Below are 12652 nucleotides of genomic sequence, written 5' to 3'. Positions count from 1 at the left end.
TGACTGGGTGGCGGGCACTGAGGGGGGCACTCGACGGGATGAGCACTGGGTGTTATTCTGTATGTTGGCAAATTGAACACCAATAAAAAATTTTAAATCAAAAAAAAAATTTGCTGGCTCTTAAATGGTTCACTTGGGTGTACTGGGTAACGTAGGCATCATATCTCGGTTCTCCTTTCCCAAGACTTTGAGATTTCGTCTATCAAAAGAATAAATACCCTTTCTACGTAAGTGACTTCGTTTATAAAATGGAGCCATGAATAATACCTATTTCATGGGATTAGTGGATTAGAAGACATGCTACATGTTTGGTATTTAGAACAGAACCGAACGCATAGAGGCTGCTCCAAAATGGCAAGTTATTATTACTGTAATAATTATTAAGTAGGTGGTTGAAATTGGCGTGATGCATGTCCTTTAAAGGACATTTGGTTCCAAGTGTCGGATGTTCGGAATGTTGATATCGTTTATGACACAGTAGGATTCTCAAAACATACCTTGGTGGATGCCAAGGCCGTCCAGCCACGGTCCACAGGCATCTGCAACCAGTCACAACCACGTGGCATTAGTTTCCCCTCCCGACTAAGAGAAGGCCACTTTCTAACTCTTTTTCTTTTCTTTCTTTCTTTTTTTTAATGCTTTGTTCTTGAAGCACATGGTCTCGCTTAGTCTAATCTCTTTTGGTAATCACGTTGTGTTATCTTTGTTATCTTTGAAAATGGCCACTTTTTTAATAGACAACTTACACAACTATTTTCCATGCTTTAAAAAAAAAAAAAACCTATTTACCTATTTCACAGGGTCAAAAAAAATCCTTGAGGTCATTTCGTCCTCCGTCTGCCACTTCAGTCACCTCAAGTAGATGAGACACTCCTTTTAAGCAGGTACCTCCCGAGAAGGGCACTGCACATCGTTCTTTGTAATTTATGTTAAAATATGAAGGAAAGTTTTGATTAACTTAAATATTTTCAAGTTTTGTTAGCTTTACTATTTTTTGCTCCAGTATGTTTGTTTCTTCAAATACACTTAAAACGATTTCTTTAGGGAGCCTCTTATGCTGCTGGGTTGTTTTTTTTTATTTCTATTTTTATTTTATTTTAGTTTAGTTTATATTTTATTTTATTTTTTATTTTTTTATTTTTTATTTTATTTTGTTTTATTTTATTATTTTATTTTTTATTTTATTTTATTTTATTTATTTTATTTTTTTATTATTTTATTTATTTTATTTTATTTATTTCGTTTTATTTATTTTAGGTATTTTATTTTATTTTTGCCTTTAAATAATGTCCCTACTCATTTTTCCGTAGTAAGATGGAATTTACAATATCTTAAACTCAGATGGCAGGAAACCCAATTCAAATGGACGTAAGAAAGATTTAATAAATAATTAATCGAGAAGAGAAGGGCTAGGGTGGCTTTGGGCTCTGTGTAAGGCAAGAATCAAACATCAGGATTTGTTTTCTCCTTGGAGTCAGTTCTCTGCCTTCCCGTGGATTCCATTCTCCTTCCAGTCATCTCTTCCCTCCATAGATACTACAAAAGCTCTCCACTGTGGGCTCCACCGGTGGTCCAGAGGGAACAAGAGAGTCGTAGTAAAACAAAGTTGGGCATGTACAGACCCCGTTAAGAACGATGGTAGGGAGTTCTCACCATGGTGAGAGGGTGAGTACTTGGGATAGACAGTAGGACACAAAGTTTTTAGAAGGAATTATTTTTTTAAGGCCTAAATGAAGAAAGAGCCATGAAAATATCCTAAGAAAGACTGTTTATTAGAGAATAAGCAACAGGTGCAAATGTCCTGAGACAGAAATGATTTTTTTCTCAATATTTTATTTATTAGAGACAGGGGAGGGAGGCAGAGACACAGGCAGAGGGAGCAGCAGGCTCCATGCAGGGAGCCCGACCACGGACTTGATCCCAGGACTCCAGGATCACGACCTGGGTTAAAGGCGGCGCTAAACTGCTGAGCCCCCCCGGGCTGCTCCGGAGATGATCTTGATATATTTTAAGGGTAAGCAGAAGGCTGGTGTGGCCAGACCCGTACGTGAGGAGGCTCCGAGGGAGAGGCGGCCAGGAGTTGGCAGCATCACGCCGTGCGGGTTCCTATAGGCCATCCCAGAAAGCCGTGGTAATGCTTTCAGTCAGGGGTGAATTGGCTTGAATTAGCCTTCGGAAGGTAGCTTTGGCTGCTTTGAGGAAAATGGACTCTGGTGCATGTGATATCCTGGTTTCCTCGCTCCTCCATGCTCCTGAACATAGGGTGTTTGCGTAGCGTATGTGAGGGATGGTGACCCTGGGGACCCTGAGTGAGGGACCGAGGGAGAGAAATAGCCACATGGAAGTAAGCACAGCTTCCAGAAATGGTCCCCGTATTTCTCACCACCTCCGAGGAGGCTGTTTGCCCTTCTCTGTACCAGTCGCTCACCTAGGGACATACTCTGGATGTGACGTAGGTCACTCACTCCACTCTTGGGTCTGCAGCCAAACCTTTCCAGAGCACAGGAGCTAACGGGGGGAGGGGGGGGCGATGGCTCTGAGGGCAACTGAGGTACAATTACCAGAAAAATGATGAATGGATAATGGAGGGCATACGCAACAGATCGTTGTCATAGTTCCTCTTCCCTTAAGTCCATAGAAAAATAGGGTCCAAAAAATAATAGCAGCTGGTTTTATATATTAGAATCTCTTTATTTTTCTATGATATTGAATAATGGGCCTTTGATTTTATTGGACCTAAACAACACAGACGAAGCGCAGATGCGTAGCGCTGATGGTAGAAAAATGTTGAACGTAGGAAACCCAGAGCAGGTTTTGAGAAGACACTCTCTCTGCTGGACCTGACTAGATAACATTATTGTGATTTTTGGTGAGTAATTTATTTAAGGTGAGGCGTCTATTTAGCATCTGATGCATCTTATAAAAGGCTTATCTTTTGAAAGAAGCACTTTAAATATTTCATTATCTCTCAGTTAATTTGGATCTGAATCTCACAAAATAATCTTTGAGCTAATTTCAATTTCAGATTACTTTCGAATACCCTACCTCTTATTTGCTCTGGGGGAAAAAAAAAAAAAAAGGAAAAAAAAAAAAAGAAAAAACAAAGGAACCCAGGAAACGTTTTGAGACTGGAAGGTTTAACACCACAGGTGAAGATAAAAGAGTGACACATCTGTGTGTTTGTGTGTTTGGGATCGCTAACAAGGGGAGGCTCCGGAGAGACGTGCCTATCTTTCCATGGGGCAGAGGGTCAGCAAACACAGAAAGAACTCAAGCCAGGAAGCATTTGAAAGGATCCCACTAAAAGATAAAAAATAGGGAAGCGACCCCAGACTGCGAAAGATAGTATTGTTGACGGTATGGGGAAGCATTCCCCATGGAAGGAGAAAAAGAAACAAGAAATAAGGATACCCCAAGCAGAGAGGAATAATGTCGCTCACATAACTCAAAGGTCAGATGGCTGAGCAGCATCCACTTGCAGGTGCTGAGCAAGGAAGGCGGAGAAGTATTTGAACTTGGTTCAGTGGGCACTGGGGGCTGGCTCTCCCCTGGGAGACCAGTCGAGGTGTTTCCGTGGAGGCCTGATTTGCTAAAAATTAACGTCTTTATCCTGGTCTTATTTGCTACTTCCTTTAGTATCGCCGTGCAAGGATGAACGCTGGGTTTGTTATTGTTGGAGGACACACTTTCCTTCCTGAGGCATTTTAGATTCCGGCCCGCCCCCCACCTCTCTCTGAAGACCCTAAGGAATTTCAGGCCCCCAGACTTGGAGACTGTTTCTCCTAAAAAAAAAAAATAAAAAGTCAGCGTGCAGGTGGATTTTGTTTTTCAATGTAATTCCCACTCTGGGCCCGGGGAGTCGGGGGGGCGGGATGCTATCCACGGAGATCCATTTCTCTAGGCCGGATCTTCAGTAGCCTCCAAGTTGGAGCCGAGGCTTGGGGATTAGCCAGGGAAGCAATGGAGCTGGACACAGAACACAGCCAGGACGCTTACTGCAAAGCGGTCAAACAAAAGAAAACCCGCGTTGATTTTATATTAATTGAGGTGACACAAAACCAGAAGCACTCATTGTTGGGACGGACCGAGGAGTCCTGAAATCGCAGCGATTTACCAAAGTAAAATGCTGTCGTTGCTCATCTCAGGCCTGTTCGGGTCGGCAGGTGAATGGAGGCCTGGTGGGTGGAGGCCCCAGCGGGACAGGACTCGGCCCCGCAGCGTTAAGGACCCAGGTGCGGGCTTCCTGTGCCTCTGTAGCCCGAGTCTGCTGGGTCTTCTCCTTCCGGCTGGGCTGGCAGATGCGGGGAGGGAGATCAGATCTCAGGTCCAGGGTGGGGAGCGTGTCCTTCGTCAGTTCTGGAAGCCGAGTGGTCACTGGCCAAACTCGGGGGGCGAGGCCAGGCCCGGTGGGAAACCGCGCTCAACAGTCCCACGTAGGCTCCGCGCTTGCAGCTCCCCCTGCCCCAGCCCACCCATCACCCTCCCATCCTCCACGTGCTGCGTTAGGATCAATTCCAGTTCACAAGAGCCAGTTGCTAAGTTTTCAGGCATTGTGAAAGCCAGGTCTTGAACACAGCCATTATTTAAAAATAAATTTTATAAACCTACTATTTAAAAATATTTAAAACCTACTAATTAAAAATGAAGTATTTTAGAATTAGATACTGAAAACTCACCACTTTTTGCTGCTTCTCCGCCACCTCCCCCCCCGCCCCCCCAGGTTGTATCTGGTGTGTCTGTGCGGTGTGGGCCCGTCTCTCCCCGGATTCATATGCACTGACTGCGCTGCCGGCCCGACATCAGCCCAGATGGGAACATGTCACTTTAGCAGCAGGCAAATGCTGCACATCAGGGGTTGATGTCTTGTTTTGTTGATCGCCTGGGCTTGAGAAAACGTCAGTACTTCCGGTTGAATTTAGAAGTCCTGTCCAGCCTACAACCTCTACGTAGTAGATCGCGTTCAACTTGAGGAAATATTCCCTCAGTGTTAAACATCGTTGCCCAATTCAGCAGAGACGTGGTTTGCACCGCCAATGAAAGACTACATTTCCCCCAAACACCGTCGTCCAGAAGCCAGAAGAGATTGGAGTTTAATGATTCAAATTTGTGTACGGGTGAGCAATAGTGTGAAAAATAGGTCACACATCAAATTCAATCGCAACACGTTTATCAGGTACAGTTACTGCACTGGGATGCGACTCCCAACCGCCACACCGCGGTCAGCTGAAACTGTAGACTGGCCAAGGGTAGAGGAGTGCCGCAAAAAATCAGGGAAGCAGTTTTTGAGAGTCAGCTGACTATATGGAATTTACAATAATGAGTCAGGTTTTATTATTATTTCCCGATCGTGGGCGGCACATCGTTCATATCAACACAATTCACAAAAACTTGCATGTTACGTAGGGCTGTATGGCTGTATCTATGTATGGCGCGTGCGTGCATGTGTGTGCACATTTCCCCCTAGAGACCACAGTAAACTTACACATTTATCTACATACATATGTCTATACACACATATGGTATGAGTGCGTGTGTGCGCACATTTCCCCCAGAGCCCACAACACGCCAACAGACGCCTGTGGGTGTCCTGTGTCTACGTTTAGTTGTGTGTGTGCAGGTGTTAGACATTTACCGGCGCACACTCACCATGGCCAGTCTCCCTCGTCTCTCGTGCTGTTCTCTCCCCTCCTTCCTTCCTCCTCCCTCTACCCTTTACTTGCATGTCTTACCTCTTCCCAGCTCACCTCAGGTGGTGACCGCTGTCGGGTCTACCCTGATCCTCCCAGAGGGATTCCCTTCTTCACGGTGCAATGCCTGCCTTCTGGGCCAACTGCTCTTTTGACTTTCATGGTTGGCACCGGCTCCCTTTCTGTTGTAATTGAAATGCATTCAAATGTATCTCTAAATAATACCGTGTTTTTAAATTTATGTAAATTATGTGATATCTATGAATTCTTCTAAATCTTACTTTTTCTTAACTCGACCTTTTTGTGTCTGAGATACATTGAGGCCCAGCGCCACAGCACGCTTATTCCACCTCCTGAGAAGCACGCCACTACGTAAGTCCACCACGATTTATCCATCCTCTGCCTACAGACATGTCGATTTTCTCCACTTTTACATTATTAAAGACATTTAACTCTTAGAATTGCGCACATTATGGCATGACTTTCCTAGTTTTCATGTGCATGAGGCCAAAATTAAACCCTGCAAGACAACACCAAAATATCTTTTGTGTTGGTTTTATTAATGATTACTTCTACCTACAGGGTATGTGTGTTCCTAGTGATCTGCATCCCCTGCATTGACACTTTTTATCAGAGCGTCTTTCTTATTATTTTGACAGTTTTTGAAGCTTCTGTTTTCACTTTGTGGTATATTTCAATAACCACAAGTTTGTGATTTTAATGTATTCAGTTATTTATCTTATGGCTCATGTGGTTTGTTTAAGAGGGGTTTTTTTGCCCTCAGTTTACAGAGATATTGTTTTATAGTTCTTTTAAAAGTTTTCAAAGCTTTGCTTTTCCCCATCAAGTCTAATCTAATTTTATTTATCTATCTCTCTATTTATTTATTTACTTATTTATTATTTTAAGTCTAATCTAATTTTAGATGACTAATTCTTTCCTTGGCCCTATTCTTTCACCCTCATCCATCATAGGTCCTGTTTCAGTATCCGCATGAGTCTGTTTCAGGGTCCCAAATTCCAGCATCTTGCTCTTTATCTATCTCTGTACTAATACCACGTTATCATAGTTCTAATAATTAAAAATAATCATATCTAGAAAGGAGAGCTGTCCCTTCTTGGTCTTCTTCAGGAGTGTCTTAGTTATTTGGGGCCATTTTTATTCTATATCCATTCAAAATAAGCTTGTCAAGTTTTATGAAATACCTCATTGACAACTGATAGGACTTGCACTCAATGTTTAGTATAATTTTAGGAAAAGTGGTATCTTTATTATATTTTCCCCTAAGTAGACATAACTGTTCTCTCTTCTGTGGTCCTTTATCACTCTCACCTTTCTTGAATGTCTTTCAATAAGCTTTAATAATTTCTCCCATTAAGGTCTTGCAGATTTGTTAAATTTCTGCCTAAACACTTTATATCACTGTGACTGCTGTAAATAGCATCTTTTGAAAAATTATGTTTTAAACTAGTTGTGTGTGTGGGTATGTTGCATTAGATCACGCAGAGCAAGCTACCATGACAAAGACGCCAAAGCGGTGTGAGGGCTGTTCACAAAACGGTACTTGGCAGGTGTGCAGAATGGAGGCAGGCCCTCCTTCATGCCTTTCCCTGGGCCCCGGGCTGCCGTGGGCCCTGGTATCCTCAACACATGGCTCCCACAGTCGCCTGGGGAATTCACTGCACCCAGGCAGAAGGGAAAGGAGCTTGCAGAAACAGTGCTGGGAGGCTTTGAACGCCCTGGCTGTAGATGGCGTGTATCACTTTTGCTTTTATTTTGATGATCAGAAGTAGGCACAGAGCCGCCGAACTGCTGGTGGCAGGGAGTATGAGCGGCGGAGCCTGTGCCTAGAAGGCCAGGTCCCAGAAACTCTTCATTCCTGAAGTGGGGACACGCGGTTCTTCTGAGGACATCCCTGTGTCTGTCAGAGAGAGTGAGAGAACTGCTGGTTCCACCCCCAAGGTCGCTCTCAAAGGGACTTCAGACTGATGAGCGACAGGGGGCCATGGACGGGCTCCGAGCCAGTTCCCGCGACGGGGCATCCACTACACAAACCGTGCGCGTTGCCTCCAGTCCCTCAGCCATTAGGACCGTCCCATGTTCGATCCCCAGGCCTCCCGTGGACCAGGCTGCCTGTACCCCTGAGCTCCCCAGAGGCCGCAGACTGGAGGGCCCTGGGAGACAGCAGGTAGGAGTGGGAGGGAATCCGGTCCTGTTCTCAAAGAGCTTATGATCTTATTTGGGAGGTAGATGGCCGCGTGAAAGGATTTGGTAATCTTAAGGATCACATGAAATAACCAAATGAGTACATTGGTAAATATTTTAGTATATGTGCTGCCGAAGCGAGCACTACATTGGTAAATAAATGTGGGGAAAGGCAGCAGAAGGGGTCAGGAGGAAACGCAAGGGCAGCACACAGCTCTCAGCCAACTGGCTTTAGCACGAACAAGGCCAGTTGGTTGAGTGGCGGGTTTGAGATGACCGGAAATTCTTTGGCGTCCGTCCCATCAGGACATTGGCTCTCTCTCTCTCACTCCTTCGCTGAAACCGCTGTAACCAGCGAAGCGCCCCGGAAGGGAGGCCGTGCCAGCTCACGTAAAGGCAGCCGTTCCGAGGTCCCCGTGCGGGAAGCTCAGCCATCCTGAGGAAGAGCCGGCTTGCAGAGGCACAGGGCCTGGGACTCCTGGGACCCTCCAGTCTAGTCCACCTGCCTGCTGACTCCCATCTGGCGACCCAGCCAACACTCGCAGGGGAAGAATCACCCTCTTGAGCTCTGCCCAAGTCCCTGACTCGCGAAATTATGAGTTTGGTTGGGGAATGAAAGACCTGAAATGAGTGATTTATCACGGAAACGAGGCCTTGTAACACTGTGAGGGAAGCCAGAGATGAAGTCTAGAAGGGATGGTTGAGGATCAGAGAAGTCACTAACTAGGATCACGAAGGGGCAAAAAAAATCTAAGAGTCTCAGTCTGTTTAGATTTCTGGAATGAAATACAACAGACTGGTAGCTTACAAAGCCAGACGTTTATTCGTCAGAGTTCTGGAGGTCGGGAAGCCCAGGCCAAGGCCCCTGCGTGGGTGTGCTCTGACCAGTACCCTCTCCTTGGTTCAGAGCCGTTGCCTTCTCACTGTGCCTCCCACGGTGAGCTTCCGTCTGGACTTCTGCAATGGCTCTGAACGACCTACTGAGGGCCTTCCTGACCTGATCACCTCCCAAGTGCCTCACGTCCTCAAAACATCAGCTTTGGGGACTACGATTTCAACTTGTAGATTTAGTGAGGGACCCAAATATTTTGACGAGAGCACTGAGGCGAGCTCTTGCTTCTGCAACAGGGGTAGGCTGAAACCACCGTAGGCCCCAGGCAGGCAGTGGAGAGAGCAAGCTGGATGGAAAGCTGGGACCCACATTAGTCTCACCCTATATCTAGCTGGGATCATGGAGAAAATCTGCAGAAGGATCTTGCTGCAGAGCTGCCTATGTGCTCAGAAAAAAATGAGAAATTTGGAGGGAGGGCTGCCGGCCCAAGTAGCTGCTGCCTAACTCAACAAGGTGAGCCATCAAGTCATCAGCAGAGTGCATGAGTTTTCGAGGCTTCATCTGACCTTAATGCCCACTGCTACACCCCACTCCCAGATCTCATGCAAATTCCACTGTGGCAACCCTGACCTGCACCTATGAGCCAGAGTACCAGTTTAGCTAAAACACCAGTTTCATATTTGGATCTTCTACGTGCTATTTAGAGGCTTATGATGGTCAGAATAGGGCCTCCTGGGCCTGTTGGAAGGACTGAGTGACTCGGAACCCACCACAACATCATGCATTCTAGAATTTAATAAATGGAAAACCAAGACAAGCGACAATGAGTTGGTTGCTCTTGGATGTTTTAATGAGCCAGAAGTATAAATGGGAATAAAAACTAGGATCCTTGGCTCTGAGTCCACCTGCCTCCTCTACACTAAGTTAAGGAAACAGCGAATTCATTCATCTCAGTCTGCTTTATCTCCTAGACCCTTCAGAAGCTTGGAATTATTTAAGCGGCTTCTTTTTCTCCATAGAGGTAGATTTGTTGCATTAGTTCTCCCTTCCGTGGCAGGATTGAAAGTCACATCATTAGCAGATGTCGCAGTTTTCATTTCTCCTCAGGGGACATGATGGGTTGGAACTCAAGCGCAGGTGTTCAGTGAAGACCACAGCCTGTGATTCGGGTTAAATGTGACATAATTTTATAAGTACTCAGCTTCTTCACACCAAAGCAGCATTATCAAATATAGAAGGTCTTTCGTGGCTTTCTAGGATTTAGTGTGACCTCAGAATCTTGACACTTCACGTTTCTTTCGAGGGCAAACTTGAGCTCTCCTCTCTTGCTGTTTTCATGTCTAATGAATGTGTTTTTCTTGAGAGTCTTTGATGTCAGGTTATTTCTCACCCAGAGCTACACTTTAATGTGTTATCTGAGGAGGGCAACTACTAGAGCTCTACAGTGTCATTAACTTAGGTAGGCGTGGGAGTTGCTGCAGCAAAGGACGGCCGGAATCTTTCCATTTTACTACTAAAGAGTCCCCTTTGGAAAGGGAAGTGGGTTGTTTTTAATTTTTGTTTGACGAAAGGAAATTTTTATATGAAGAGTGGAAAGAAGAAGGTTTTCCATTTGCATTATGCCATTATGGGGTTTCCAATAATATACTGTACAAAGTGATTACAGTTAGTTTTAGTCCTTGGGAGAACTCAGCCAACAAGGCACAGTCCTCTCAAGGGGTTGGGGTGCACAGAGAATAGAAGGAATTACTGGTTTCATAATGGGGGGGGAGGGAAATTATATCAAGAAAGACAACTCCCAAAGACAACTCCCTCCCTTTTTTCTTAAGCTTGGGGAGAGAACTCCAACGCTGTTCTCTAGTGATTCCTGGTGCCAGTGGGATGACTCCAGTGGACTTTCAGGTCTAGGGATTTCTGGGCTTCTACAGGTTAATGAGCACCTAGACTAATAGCCCTATTGGGAATTCAATTTAGAGTTTTATGTAAGGTAATATCTACTTCCACGGGAATAAATATTTTTTATCTACATATAAGGTTTGGCTCTTCGGATTAAAGCAAAGTCATCTGCTGGGTAATTTTTTTTTCTCTGAGATTTCTTACTCCAGCTAAAACAGCAGCAAAGTCAAACCCAGTTTTATGATGATGATGATGATGATCATCATCATCATCATTAACACCTTCATTTTCTTTTAGTTCAGAATGGCTTATTCTTTAGAGCAAACATAAAGTGATCTGAGTCTATGCACAAGAGCATAATAAATGCTAAGAGAAATGCTACTCTGCATTAACGAATGGATTGCATTAGAGCCGGCTAGTAGTCTCTTGGCAATAGAGATGTTACTGGATGTCATTATATTTGGATTTAGCTTTTGTGACCTTTAGAGGCTAGCTAACATAGAGGAAGAAAGGAAGACATAGCTTATTGTGCAGACAATGCACACTGTAAGTAAGACAGGTTGCAAAAAGCTATTGGTTTCATCACATAAATCTCTTTGCCTCAGAGAGGTTGAAAAGATCTTAGTAATTCATGGGCACAAACTTTAATTTACTATTTTTCCTGGGTGCCGCTGAGGGATGGTAGGAGGGAACAAAACTTATTATGAGGGGCACTGTTCTATTAGGGGAAAAAAAGAATGTGAAGAGAGGACTCCAGTGTTGCTGATCATGATGCGTTTGCTTGTTATCAAGAAAATAAAATTTCTTTGTACATGATTGTTTGAGAAGTCTTACAGCAATATTAATTTTCTTTTGGACTGCATATATATATATACACACACACACACAAACACACACATACACCGAGGCACTAGGCTGGTATTTTGAGTGGTTATATTTTCTGTTATATGAGGATAAATTAAAGAAAATTGTTTTCATGGGTATCTCTTTTTATGAGAAACTATTTTTTTGGAATATCCCTTAAGGTAATGTATGTGGTAGATGAAAGGATTTGAGAATCTGGTGAGTGACAAAGTAGATCGTCTACCCCCCTTTTCTTAGTGGTATTTCTCATGATTTGAGGGGAGAAGTTTTCAGAATATGAAAACTAGGTAGAAAAAGCAACCTCTCTGGATTATGATCTTGACCTTGTTTGTGGTGTACTAAGATGCCCAAAGCATCCGGACTGTGGTTTTGTTTCCCGTAATGCTCTGTGGTCCCATTTCCCAGCCCTGAGGTGGAGCAGCAGCAGTAGTTGTTATTATTTTTTAAAAATTATTTATTTATTCATGAGAGTCCCAGAGAGAGAGAGAGAGAGGCAGAGACATAGGCAGAGGGAGAAGCAGGCCCCATGCAGGGAGCCCGACGTGGGACTCAATCCTGGGTCTCCAGGATTAGGCCCTGGGCTGAAGGTGGAGCTAAACCGCTGAGCCACCCAGGGATCTATTATTATTATTATTATTCCCAGTTGTCCTTGGGATGCAACAGCAAGTCATCTCTAGTAGAGACCAAACCCACAGCACGAACACTTCAACATATCATTTAGCACTTGAGACGGCATATCAGAGATGCAAAACCACAGGCAGTTCCTTGGAAAGTGCTCACGAGACAGCACGAGAAGTCCTCCCACCTGCCTTTCAGAGGTGGCCCTGGTTCTGTTTTGCAGATCATAAGCCTCCTTTCCCAAGACGCTTCCTAACGAGAGGCTCTCAAGGCAACACTCTAAACGCCGCACAAACTCGACAATGTACCCAGGGTCTCAAGAGCACAAATCATGCTGGCAAATAACATTTACTATATAAATCAAATAACACATTCATTATCTCCAAGGACCTTGAAACCAGCACAGGAAATTAAGTTGGGTTTCAGGCTGCCTCGGTTCTGCTTTGAGGAGAGTGGCAGGGAATCGGAAATGTTGACAGGAGCACCAGTAATACTGTGGTTTGGGAGCATGGAGCCCTAGAGAAAGTAGTGATTTCTACATCCTGAAAAC

At 44.5% G+C, this 12652-nt stretch overlaps 1 long non-coding RNA gene across 1 annotated transcript; it reads left to right on the top strand.

Moving 5' to 3' along the window:
* The first annotated feature begins 529 nt into the window (after positions 1-529).
* Positions 530-3809, top strand: LOC111095337. The gene is made up of 4 exons (XR_005356528.1): positions 530-683; positions 801-884; positions 1844-2869; positions 3637-3809. It is a non-coding gene; the product is annotated as an uncharacterized LOC111095337 (long non-coding RNA).
* Positions 3810-12652: the final 8843 nt, after the last annotated feature.

The sequence above is a fragment of the Canis lupus genome, chromosome 3, assembly GCF_011100685.1.
Source record: "Canis lupus familiaris isolate Mischka breed German Shepherd chromosome 3, alternate assembly UU_Cfam_GSD_1.0, whole genome shotgun sequence".
Classification (NCBI taxonomy): Eukaryota; Metazoa; Chordata; class Mammalia; order Carnivora; family Canidae; genus Canis; species Canis lupus.
The sequence above is the reverse complement of the archived record's forward strand: the minus strand, read 5'-3'. Positions and strand labels throughout refer to the sequence as shown.